The following is a 12,677-nucleotide window of genomic DNA, read 5'->3' on the forward strand; positions in this document are numbered from 1 at the left end:
AATGTAGTCATTAATTTCCATGCACAAATTCTCTTTGAATGGCTTGTTTATTGCAATATCAAGAGTCTGGAGATAGGCCGTCATTGCTGCTGGAATCATTATCTGATATATTTTTCTTTTGTGAAGAAATGTCTTCATGTCTTTAGCATGGTGAGTGCTGGCTGCATCCCAGACTAGCAGACCTCTTTGGCTCCCTTGCATAACAAGCGGCAGCATTAAATCGACCCACTTCCTTATAACTGCTTGTGTGGCCCAGGATTTTTTAGTTTCAAGAATAAATACACCCAAAACACGTTCAATCTTTCCTTCTTGCCCTTATAAATGATTAAAGGTGGGATTTTAGTGCCATTCCAGATGAATTGCCAAAATACAGGAAACACGTGCACTTTCATAAGCAGTGAAGGGAATGTGCACTAAGGAGGCACCTCGCTGTTCAATTGTTGTTTGAGATGATTGGCCCATAAACACTGCAGTTTCATCCATAGCAATCATGTTGGAAAGATTGTATTTAGAGAAGTCAGCATCATCAATAAAGGACTTGAATGCAAGTGCCCGCTTAATAACTCGAGTATCTTACAACCTAAACAATGTTGTACTGGTAGATCTTAAAGACAGTTCACTTCGCTGAAGGAAATTATCCAGTCAGTGTTGTGATGCTTTGAAGTCTTCGGGGGCTATGTCAAACTGTGGTGCTATTGCAAGGGCAAATTCTTGAATCTGAGCCCTATTCACAACCAAAGCCTTTGCTCTCCTGTCAACAACCCATTCACAGATCAGGTCTTCCAGCTTGGAAAATAATGGTTGCCAACCTGATCCACACTTGCGCTTATTAGCATTTCCCTCGTTCACTTATTCAATGAGGTTAGCATACTTTGCTTGCCATTTTTGGGCCAATTGGAATCTCAACATCTTCTCTTTGCAGAAAGCAGTAAGATTTTGGCCCCAAGAGTCTTCCACGATTGCTTTCTTGTACTCCACAGAGTATCTTTCTCTTTTTGCACTCATTTCTAGGGGTAAAAATAAGGAATTGGGGTATCAAGGTGAGGGGAGGGGGATCACTTAAAATGACACAGGGGGTATCAGAGGGGTGAATCAAAATGGCACAGGAGAATCAGAAGGGGGATTACCATTTTAGTAACCCCTTTGGATCCTCTTGTGTCATTCTGATTGCCCCCTGTGATCCTCCTGTGTCATTTTAAGTGATCCCCTCCCCCCACCCCTGTGCCACTGAACACTTTCACCAGACATCCCCCCTACCCCTTTATCAGACATTTAGCCCCTGGGGCCTACCTGGGGACTGTCACTGGGGCTTGCTGGGGCTTGGATCCGGGCTGGAGCAGGGTCTGCACTGACTGAGAACCTTCAGTCATCATGAGGGTGGCCGTGAGCATCAGGTAGTGTTACCAGAGACAGACCAGCACTCAGCACCTTCGCTGAGTCCCATCTGCTCTAATCCTCCTGTTCTTCTACACCCATCTGAGAAAATCTCCTCCTCTCTCCTGCCCCATGCTCACCGCTCACTCTGACCTCTGCTCCGTCTCCACACAGCAGTGACATCAGGACTCCGCGTAATGTCACTGGTTGCTAGATGCCAGTCAGGGCAGCCCTAGTGACCAGTTTATGGTAAATTAATTTTCATTCGGAGACAGAGCCTAGGGGGGTCTTATTTTCGGGGGGATGCCTTATATTTCAATCAGAAGGAAACTTGTAAGTAGGTCTTATTTTCGGAGGATGTTTTATTTTCAGGGAAACACGGTATGTGGTAACTTAGGTTAGTGACAAAGGGCATGATAAACCCATTCCCACTGTTAACCAAGTATTTCTATTGCAATATGCTCTACATGTAGAGGTTCTTGATGATCACAAACCTAAGCTGGTCTGAATAACCTATGATGAAATCAGTCTTGAGGCTATAATAATGTGTTCATCTAGTCTCATGACCATTGAGGACCAATTAGGAAGACTGCTTTTCCTAAAAAAACAAAAAACAAAACAATACTCTGAGGGACAACATTGTAACCTCTCACAACTCCATCTTCCAGCAGTCGCGGGCACGTCTCCAGGCAAGAGTACAAGTTTGAACTATTAGCTGCCAACACCCACAGTAGATGATTTCTTTTGACATAGATTAAACATGTTTAATTTTTATTTGGCCTCTGTTTTCTAGAAGACCAGCTGGTCTCTACCCTGGTCTATTCTGCAGCTCTTAGCCAAAGTTCAGCTCAGTGATCTAAGATTTCTTACCAAGTTCCTCTGTTCTGTGTAGTAGAAAAAATAGCCCTCTTCCTTAATATCTGGATTACCTATGGAAGCAAAGAGCAAATATAAGCAATTGTCTAATACCTAGAAACTCAGTCATGGTTATTCTAGCCAACTGGTTCCCAACTCACCACATACATCACTCTTCTGCAGCATGACCCAAAGGTGGTATTTTAAATTCTCCCTCCGCCTGCCTGCCCCATAAATACAATTTTTCAAGATAATTTTCAGTTCTAGTCACACGTTTTTAAACATTCTGGTCTCGCTAATATTTTGAAATATTGTAGGTATAGCATTGCTGAGTACATAGAGCACAGACTGTAGAGTCAACTGTCCTAGGTTTAAACCCTTGTTCTACTCTTCATTAGCTTTGTGGCCTTGGGTAAGTTATTCAACATTTCTGAACCTAAGTACATCAGAATAACACTGGTTAGCTTGCTGGGTATTTATGAAGGTCAAATGAGTTAATGTTCCAAAATGGCTCAAAAACTGGAAGCAATTACAATTATTACTTTTTTTTTTCATTGACGAGCACCCAAATCTTCTGAAGTCCTTATGTTAGCAGCTGATGGCAACCTCTGAGCCATTCCTCTGAGCTGATACTACAGGAACATTTCTGCACTTCTCTCCTCCAGCCCCCTCAAACTCTGTCACAGGGAGGAGAGTGTAGACTCATGAGGGGCTAAAATGACTTTCTCAAGCATTCCCAAGATAGGGTAGGCACTCCTGAGTAAGGACACACTGGAATTAGCACATTTTACTTATTATTTTTCCAACTTTTGAGTGAAAATGGGGGACTATTTTGAAGCATCAACTTGCTTCTCCCAACTCACTCCTACACTTCTGCCTTTAAAAAACATCATCAGCTGACTTATCCCAGGATCCCAGAAGATGGCTGCCAGCAAGAAGGCAGTCTGCAAGATAGTGTGTGAGTGAGAAAACAAAGGGAGAGTGTGTGGCTGCATGGGGAGTGTTTATTGGTGGGTTGAGGGACAGCTATACTCCAGGAGACTGTGGGGAGTTGCTTTTCAGGGCTCCCTTGACCAGGCAGTTCCCACTGCTGCTGGGTTCCCTCCAAGAGTGAAAGGCTGGGACGTGGAGACCACACCATCTTGAAAGGGAAAATGGGTGCTATCAGAAACCTGAAAAGTCTGGGGAATCTACACCTACGGCACCCACTGAATGGCTGCGAATCTGAAGACACCGGCCCCAAGTGGCATAAGCATGCAGATTCAGAGGAGCTCTACACTCCCCCAAAGAAAGGTCAGATTTTTCCTGGGATAAGGTGAGGCTTGTGGTCCCAGCAGGAGAGAAAAATGCGCATGGCAAAAGCTGGAGAACCTAGGGAAATCTGTGCCTAGAAAAATCCATGGCTGTTGGGACTGGCATGATCCGTGAATATGGAAGGGGGTCCACAGAGCTGCTAACAGAATGGGACTCTAAAAAGCAATCTATTTTGATCTGGGGGCAAAATGATAGCCTAAAATTTTTAGAAGTATGCTGACTGCTTAGACACAAAAGGTAAAGCAGACTTGGATGCAGCCTTGGATGCATCCATAGACTTGGATGCAGCCTGGGCATTTGCACACTTATCCTAGCTCTTTTCTCCCCCCTCCCTCCCCCTGCCCCCAACTAAAATCCTTGCTTCTGTTAACGAAAAAAACATTGAAACCTGTAAAGAATTTTTTGTGAGTTTATTTGAGCCAAAACTGTCGACATATGCCGGGAAGCAGAACCTCAACTGATTGAGATAATACTCCAAAGAATGGCGGGTTACATTTTTCTATTTATACACTGAAATCAAAGGAGTGACATAGGTGGGTTACATAAAATTCATTGGTGATGGAGTAAGGAGGCGGGAGAAAGCAAAGTGGTGTGAAACTCCTGGGATTGTATAAAAAGTAAAATGATGGACATGTACTCAGGGGAGTGCAGGAACAATTAACATGATAAAGAAGGAATTTGAGGCATCTGTCCTGGCGCCCACCACATTTGGTTGTTCCCCAGGGGCTCTGGAAAAAGGGAAGTTACAAGTTACCCAGACATCTCACAGATATGTTATCTTAGAGGCAAAAAGGCAAATGGGCTCATTAAGAAGATCAAAGTTGATCTTTGTCTGGGGAAATATCTGGGACATGACTACCTACTATAACCTGTTAGATATTTAATTTTCAAACCATCTTTTGTGGTTATCTTAGGTCTCTGGGTTTGCAAGACTGTCATGCAGGCCTTCCCTGAGCTTGTCAGGTTAGTTTGTGGCTTTTTTTCTTTCACATTTCCCCCTTCTGGTCATTAATCAATCCAAAGGATGCATTGATGACCAACCTTTTGGTTGGATAATAGAGTTCCACTGCACTAGGAAGGCTCATTCCTAGGATGTCTCAATGTCAGCATGTCTTGCTGAACCGGTGGACCACTGTGGATGTGAACAAGACCATAACCTTAGATGGCATTTGAGGTCGAATTATATATTTTTTTAAAAAGGCAGGTAAATGGGAGGCAGTCAGATCCTATATGTCCTTATTAAAAAGTATTCTGGATCATTTCTAATTTTCGAGCCACCATGATCCGAGTCTTTTTGCTGTTTGTCTTACATTTTTGCCTTTCTGCATCTGATATAACATTTACATATCATGGATAAAAGCAACAATAGTAAGCCAATAACAGTGATTAAGAACAGAAGATGTCTAATACTAGACAAGGAAAAATCTAAAGGGAACAAGCATCCCAGCCAACCGAAAAACCTTTTACATGTATTATCATAATTTTTATTAAGCTAATTAAATGTTTTCCTCCTTCATCCACTGTCATTTGTACTTTATGATATGTCTGGCCAGATGAATTGAGACTCTCTACTATTTAATTATCTAGAAGTTCTAATTTTTCTTCTGGCCAATTAGTTTCCATAGAAATGACTTCATGGGGGAGGATTAAGTTCAATTTCCCAATATATTGGTTCTTCAGTATCAATATTATCATAGGTTTTATGAGCCTCAGGCAAAGTTATTTTTCCTATAATTTTAATATTACACCATATTCCAGTATTATTTAAAGTAAACTTGGTGTTATTACAGTAAAAATCACTTACTATAACAGAAGAGTTCTTTAAACCTTCCCAGCAAAAAACAACCCTTTCCCATATACCATATGTTATTATTATATTTACGAGGGTAGATACAATGGGCCAGGACTGAGTGAATTCAGTATTCCATATGGATTGGGGGCATAACGATTCACCTCTCTGACTTTCACAATCAGACAGTGAGATGGGTTCCCATTGTTTATTATTTTTAAATATGGCCCATCTACTTCCCATTGGAAGTATTCTAGTATTATTGAGGATGGTTCCTATGGCAGCCAGTTGAACTACTGGGAATTTAAGCTTAGGATTTAACTGTGGCACCTGGGCTTTTAAGACACAACATCATAGATCACATTTCCCATTCAAAATTTTCCAAATTCCTAGGAAACCATATGAGTCCCATAAGAGTCTGGCCTGGGCTCCTGTAGCCATTATAGTTGGCCATTGTTTCATAGCCACTTCAGATTCCATTTGCATTCGCATAGACAACAGGCCCAGTTGAGTTAGGGCACGGGCACGTTCTCATTGTTGGGTTTGTGCATGAGTTTTTAATAGTCTGTGGAGTCTGTTCTATCCATGAAACTAAGACTTTATTGTTTTTCCATGCTGCTTCCCACCCTTTTCCTTCTTCCTGAAACAGCATTCCCTCTATATGACCTATTTGAGATAAAGAATCTTTTTCTAATGAATGATGTTCTTCATTAGCTGCAAGTTCAGCTTGTCCCAGAATACTAAAGCCAGCCCTATTTCTCCAAGTATTCCCCTTTTCCTTCTTTTAGGGAAACCAATGTTGTTGGATCCACCAGAAATGTTGTTGCCATTGGGTAGCTATTGTATGGGAGCAATTAGAGTATACTGAGTGGACCCAAAAATGTTGAGTTTCCTATGCCATAGTTAAATGGGTGGAGGTGACTCCCAAATGAGCTACAGTTTGGGTATTTCATAGGGCTCCTCAAGAGTCCAGGACACAAGGACAGTGGGGTAATTATAAACATATCTACCCACCAAGTGATGTCAATAATTTCTAAAATGCGGGCCCATTGATTTCTTTCTTGTTTCACAGACATTCAACCATAAGAGCATAGCTGGTGAGTCTGAGGACATAATATGCTATGAAAGATAGGACAGGCTGCTACAAGCCTTTTGCCATCATATTCAGGTTGTTTTTTTTCTTAGCTATTCATCATTTATCTCTATAATCATACAATATTCATCTAGATTAAATCCATATACAATTCTACCAGTGGAATTACCAGGGAAATATTCTTGGAGGTATTTGCCTAAGGTAGGTCCTTTATAATAGAGCCAGAAAACAACAACAACCAAAGCTTATATTGATGGTAGAAGACCAATGTGTGGCTAACAAAGCATTAATTTCACTATCATACCTGATAATCAGAACATCATTGTGTACTAGGTGGGAAAGATTAGCAAGTATCCAAGTTAAATTTTTCTTTCTTTTTTTTCTTTTTTTTTTGTTTTTTATTGTTTTTATTATTTTTTTAGGGGGGTCTTTCATTCTTATATTTTATTGATTTTTTTTTGCCCCCCACCCTCCCTCCCATACATACCCTCCCTCTACAGAGTTTTATGTCCATTGGTTGTACTTATATGCATGTATACAAGTCCTTCTGTTGATCTATTATCTCCCCCAGATCTCCCTCCCCCTCCCCACTGTAATTTGACAGTCTGCTTGTTGCTTTACTGTCTCTATATCTATCTTTTGGTTCATCAGTTTATAATGTTCTTTATTATCCATAAATGAGTGAGGTCATGTGGTGTTTCTCTTTTATTGATTGGCTTATTTTACTCAGCATGATGCTCTCCAATTCCATCCAGGTTGCTGCAAATGATGAGAATTCCTTCTTTTTTATGGCAGCATAGTATTCCATTGTGTAGATGTACCATAGTTTTTGGATCCAATCATCTGCTGACGGGCACCTAGGCTGTTTCCAAATTCTGGCTATTGTAGATTGTGCTGCTATGAACATAGGGGTGCATATATCCTTTCGGATTGGTGTTTCTAGTTTCTTGGGATATATTCCTAGAAGTGGGATTACTGGGTCAAATGGGAGTTCCATTTTCAGTTTTTGGTTTTTTTAAAATATATTTTATTGATTTTTTACAGAGAGGAAAGGAGAGAGATAGAGAGCTAGAAACGTCGATGAGAGAGAAACATCGACCAGCTGCCTTTTGCACACAGCCTACCGGGGATGTGCCCGCAACCAAGGTACATGCCCTTGTCCGGAATCGAACCCAGGACCCTTCAGTCCGCAGACTGACGCTCTACCACTGAGCCAAACTGGTTTCGGCCATTTTCAGTTTTTTGAGGAAACTCCACACTGTTCTCCACAGTGGTTGCACCAGTCTGCATTCCCACCAGCCCAAGTTAAATTTTTCATATCTAATAAGGAAGGAGGTCTGGGGAGGTAAATATTGTTTCCACTAGGAAACTATAAGGATAATAAGAATATGAAAATCATTTTACATACATTCAATCAATAACAATCAGATCATATAAAAGCAAGCAATATCAGTTTGTGAGCATACAGGCCTTGTTGACGTCATCTTAGGATAGCTGTCTGCCTCTGTGGTCAGCGACTTCTCATCCTTGAAAGTTCTCAGCTGTTTCTTGTCCTTAAAAAAGTCTTTGATCTCCTCTGCAGACGGAGATGGTTGTCAGAGATGGGAGTAGAAGTCCATTCACAGACAGGTGCCTTTTTAAATGAGAAATGTAAACCCATGAGCTAACTCCTTTAAGTTTAGCTGCACACGGGTTAGTTAGTAATACCTGATAAGGTCCCTTCCAACGAGGTTGGAGAGTTTTTTTTAAATTTTTTATTATGATGTCTTTTCCAATACACCAAATCTCCTGGTGATAGTCCGTGATCTTTGAAATCTTCGTCTCCCCGGAGTGCACTGTGAAATGAATCTGTTACCAATTTGTTAGTTCCTACAATGCAGAGTGTCTGCTCTTTACTTTTCCCTATATTCGGGAAACAAAAGATTTAAAAGTCAACAATATTTTAAACAGAATCATAAGAATAATTAACCTCAATTCTTTTACTCCCAGTTGTTTTGTTTATCCTGATTATTGGCCAGTAGTTTCTGAATTCAGTTATTCCTTGAAGTTTTATAAATCTTCATCCAGTTCAAAATATGACCTGCTTAGAAGCCTGCAAGTTAGAATAAATCCGAGTCCTTTTCATGGATTTTTCTAGACATATACCTACAAATGCATCAGAATAAAGCTGTCCATAAATGACAAAAATTTTAAAGTGGCATGGTTATAAATTTGATAAAAAAACTTTGCTTTTCTATAAAATATAACATTCCAAGACAACAATTTATTTGTTAAGTAATAGTCCCTGTAAAATGACATAGATAATAATATAAAATTTGTATACCTTTAGATTCAATTATAATATCAATATATAAAGAATAATATATAAGATTTTAAAATCAGGCACATGACTTATTGCAAGCAGTGTTTTGAGCATTGAAAATAATTAATAAGCTCCCAATATGTGAAAATCAAATACCCAGAGTATCACTGGCAGATGCCCCCACAGGGAATCATGACACTTTTGGCTTTTCAGTGTCCCTGCTGTACACATGCTATCCTCCTAAAGTCTCCTGTTTAAACTTGACTGAGAATTCTTGCAAGTTCCTTTTCTGAAGCAGAGTACTTTAACAATGCACATGACCTGTCCCTTGCTCTTTATTGGAGCACAGCCACACAGTCTTTCCCAACTGGCTAATTCAAAGGGAGGGGTTGGCCCTTGTTCTTTCAATGGGAGCAGCCATGTGGTCATGGCGGCTGCTAAATCACAGTTCAAAATGGAGGCTGTTTAAACTGTTCTTTGACAGAAAAGGTGACTTTGTTTATTCTCACAATAAATAAGGAAAGAGCGAACTGAAACCCCTAAAAGATAGATAACTACAATTATACTGCAGACAAACAGACAGAAATCTCACTATTTCTGGAGGCTGAACCCTGAGAGGGAGAGCAAGAAGAGTTCCCAAGAAAAAAAAAAACTCTTGGCAGCTGCTAGGACGTTCTTGCAACCTCTCTCAAGCTTTCAACCACTCCACACACAACTAGGCTTCCCCAGAGTGGGACTTTCCTCTTCTTTCAACAAATTAAACAACAAAGAGACACAAAACATCAACTCTTATACAAGTGCACAGAACACACTAACAGTTTACACCAGAGAATGTCCAGTATTAAAGTTTCCAAAGCAGTGTCTTTTGTCCCCAGTTCAGGAATTGACCCTCTCTAAATCTTTATTTTACTAATTTCCATCTTATTGGAAGAAACATTTTTCTATGCCTTTCCTTAGAAGCTTCTAGTTTCCAAATCAAGAGGTACTTCCCATATACTCAATTCAGTTTAATTTTAGAGCCTGCATTTTCTAATTTCTGCATGCAAGATATTAACATAGGTACCACAAACAAATTGCATTTTTGGCCATTCATTTCTCAGTTAATATTTTCTAGTTAAATCTTCTCATTTCTGCAAAGTACTTGCAAGTAAAGGCTTCTTATCAGGAGTATTAAATGAGGGCTGGGGTCTTGGGAGCTTCTTGCCTTGGAGACAAATTTCCCATGTTAATTTAATTTTTATTTTTGGATTTCTGTAGTCTGAGCAAACTTTAGATATGTTATGTAGTGGGTCAAATGTGGCCTGTTTTCTCTCCCGGCTGTCTAAAACCTCAGGAAAGGTTCGGGGCCCAGGCAGACCAACCGTTATGGAGGCCTCCTAGATAAGCCATTTAGTTTACAGTTGCATCGGAACTTCCAGATGGGGCTTCTGCATTTCTGACATCTCCACAAAATTCTTAGTCTCCTAAGAACACCTTGGAATTGGACTTTTCTTTAAGAAATTGCCCCTTTATCTTAGAAGCTGAATGAGTTCAGCTCCTTTATACAGCGAAAGTTATTTTTGCTCAGACTCTCAGCAATTCCAATTGAAAAGCCAAAATCAAAACCAGCCACCCATTTATTTCCTCCAGTTCTGCCTTAGCCTGGGTTCCACCTCGAGGATTTTAAAACAGCTCAAATAAAGTCAGACCTTCTACCAAACAGAGGGAAGGTCCTGAATCCAAGAGATAACTCACCCACGTTCTCTCAATGGACGGAGAAACGGCGGGCTCAACGGGCCCTTGGCTGGCCTAGCTCCGAGTCCAAGTCCAAAGGATGATTGCTGGTGAGTTTTCTTTGGAGTCCCTTCATGGTCACCAATTAATGTTAACGAAAAAAACATTGAAACCTGTAAAGAATTTTTTGTGTTTATTTGAGCCAAAACTGTCGACATATGCCGGGAAGCAGAACCTCAATGGATTGAGATAATGCTCCAAAGAATGGCGGGTTACATTTCTCTATTTATACACTGAAATCAAAGGAGGGACATAGGTGGGTTACATGAAATTCACTGGTGATGGAGTAAGTGTTACGCCCAGACTTCATGATCCCCAAGGACCACCAGGGAGCTGAGTCCGATGCAATAAACAAAAGAGCCTTTACCATGCTAGCATGGGCTCCCCCACTCACGCCGGCAGCATTCCGGAAGAGAGAGAGAATTTCTCCCAGTCCAGGGGTTTTACTCTGGTCGGTGATGTCACTGCCTCGGCTAACCCTGATTGGTTGGGTGAGGGCTAGGGATAACTCCGCCCTGCGGGGCGGAGTTGGGAGCTCACCCTTGCCCTGCCCTGCCCTCTCATTAGGAGGCAGGAGAAAGCAAAGTGGTGTGAAACTCCTGGGACTGGATAAAAAGTAAAATGATGGACATGTACTCAGGGGAGTGCAGGAACAATTAACATGATAAAGAAGGAATTTGAGGCATCTGTCCTGGCGCCCACCACATTTGGTTGTTCCCCAGGGGCTCTGGAAAAAGGGAAGTTACAAGTTACCCAGACATCTCACAGGTTTGTTATCTTAGAGGCTCAGTAAAAAGATCAAAGTTGATCTTTGTCTGGGGAAATATCTGGGACATGACTACCTACTATAACCTGTTAGATATTTAATTTTCAAACCATCTTTTGTGGTTATCTTAGGTCTCTGGGTTTGCAAGACTGCCATGCAGGCCTTCCCTGAACTTGTCAGGTTAGTTTGTGGCTTTTTTTCTTTCACACTTCTGATTACTAATTCTAATATATATGATCACCCAAGTGGGGACACTCTAAGAGACTGCAGGGGAAAGTTGTTTTTCTGGAACCTGGGGATCAGAGCAGAGAATAATCATCAGAGAATTAGCTCTGGGGCAACTCACACTCCCCTCTTCCCTGCCTTCCTCAAACCGGTATTAAGTGCTGGGGCAACTCACCCCCACCCCTCCGCCCCAAAACGGTATTAAGTGCCACAGGGAAAACAAAATCTAAACACTAGCTAGAGTTTAGAGGTCAATCTGGAGGTCATTCCAGAAACACTGCTACCCAGGGGTTGAATCACAAATTGACTTGTGTAAACACAAATAAAGGAATATAAGAAAGACGTACTGCATGCTTAAAAATCAGGACTGAATAATAACACTGAAGAGCAGTGGAACCCAGGGAACTTCAGTACTGTCCTGACTAGGAGACAGGCATTCCAAACAGAACAGGAGAGGAAGTGAATAACCTACACTACTGCCCATTTATATTTTTTTCATCTTTTACTTGAGAAACTAATTTTTTCTTTTTTCCTCACTTGATTTTATCCTATTAATCATTATATTTTTATTTTCAATAAGTATTATTACTACTACTATTTTACCTTTTTTAAAAGTGTAATTTTATTTTACTTTGGGATTAGTGTTCTACATTCTATTTGCATCTATCCTTTAGCATAATTTTATTCTATCTCAATTTTACCTTTAGGCCATCACTCTCTTCCTCACTTTTTCCCTTTTGTTGTTTCTATGACCATATTCCTAGATTATTCCTATTTCTTCTTTTTACCATCTGTTAAAATTTCACCCTACTTGTTTATTTTTATTTTTTTAAATATATTTTACTGATTTTTTATAGAGAAGAATTGAGAGGGATAGAGAGTTAGAAACATCAATGTGAACATAAACTGATGACTAAGAACAGACCAGAGATAAGGAGCCTTGGGTCTGATTGTTGGACCTCAGAAAAAGGGTGGGGATAAAAGGGAGAGATCAACCAAAGGACTTGTGTGCATACATATGAGCCTAACCAGTGGTCAAGTACAATAGGAAGGTGGGAGCATGAGTGGGGAGGGGTGGGGGATTGGAATGGGGGATTGAGAACAAATATGTGATACCTTAATCAATAAAGAAATTAAAAAAGTCAAGATGATTTGTATTTATTTTTATCCCAATAAATGTAAAATG

This window comes from Pipistrellus kuhlii, unplaced genomic scaffold (genome assembly GCF_014108245.1).
Source record: "Pipistrellus kuhlii isolate mPipKuh1 unplaced genomic scaffold, mPipKuh1.p scaffold_m20_p_1, whole genome shotgun sequence".
Lineage (NCBI taxonomy): Eukaryota > Metazoa > Chordata > Mammalia > Chiroptera > Vespertilionidae > Pipistrellus > Pipistrellus kuhlii.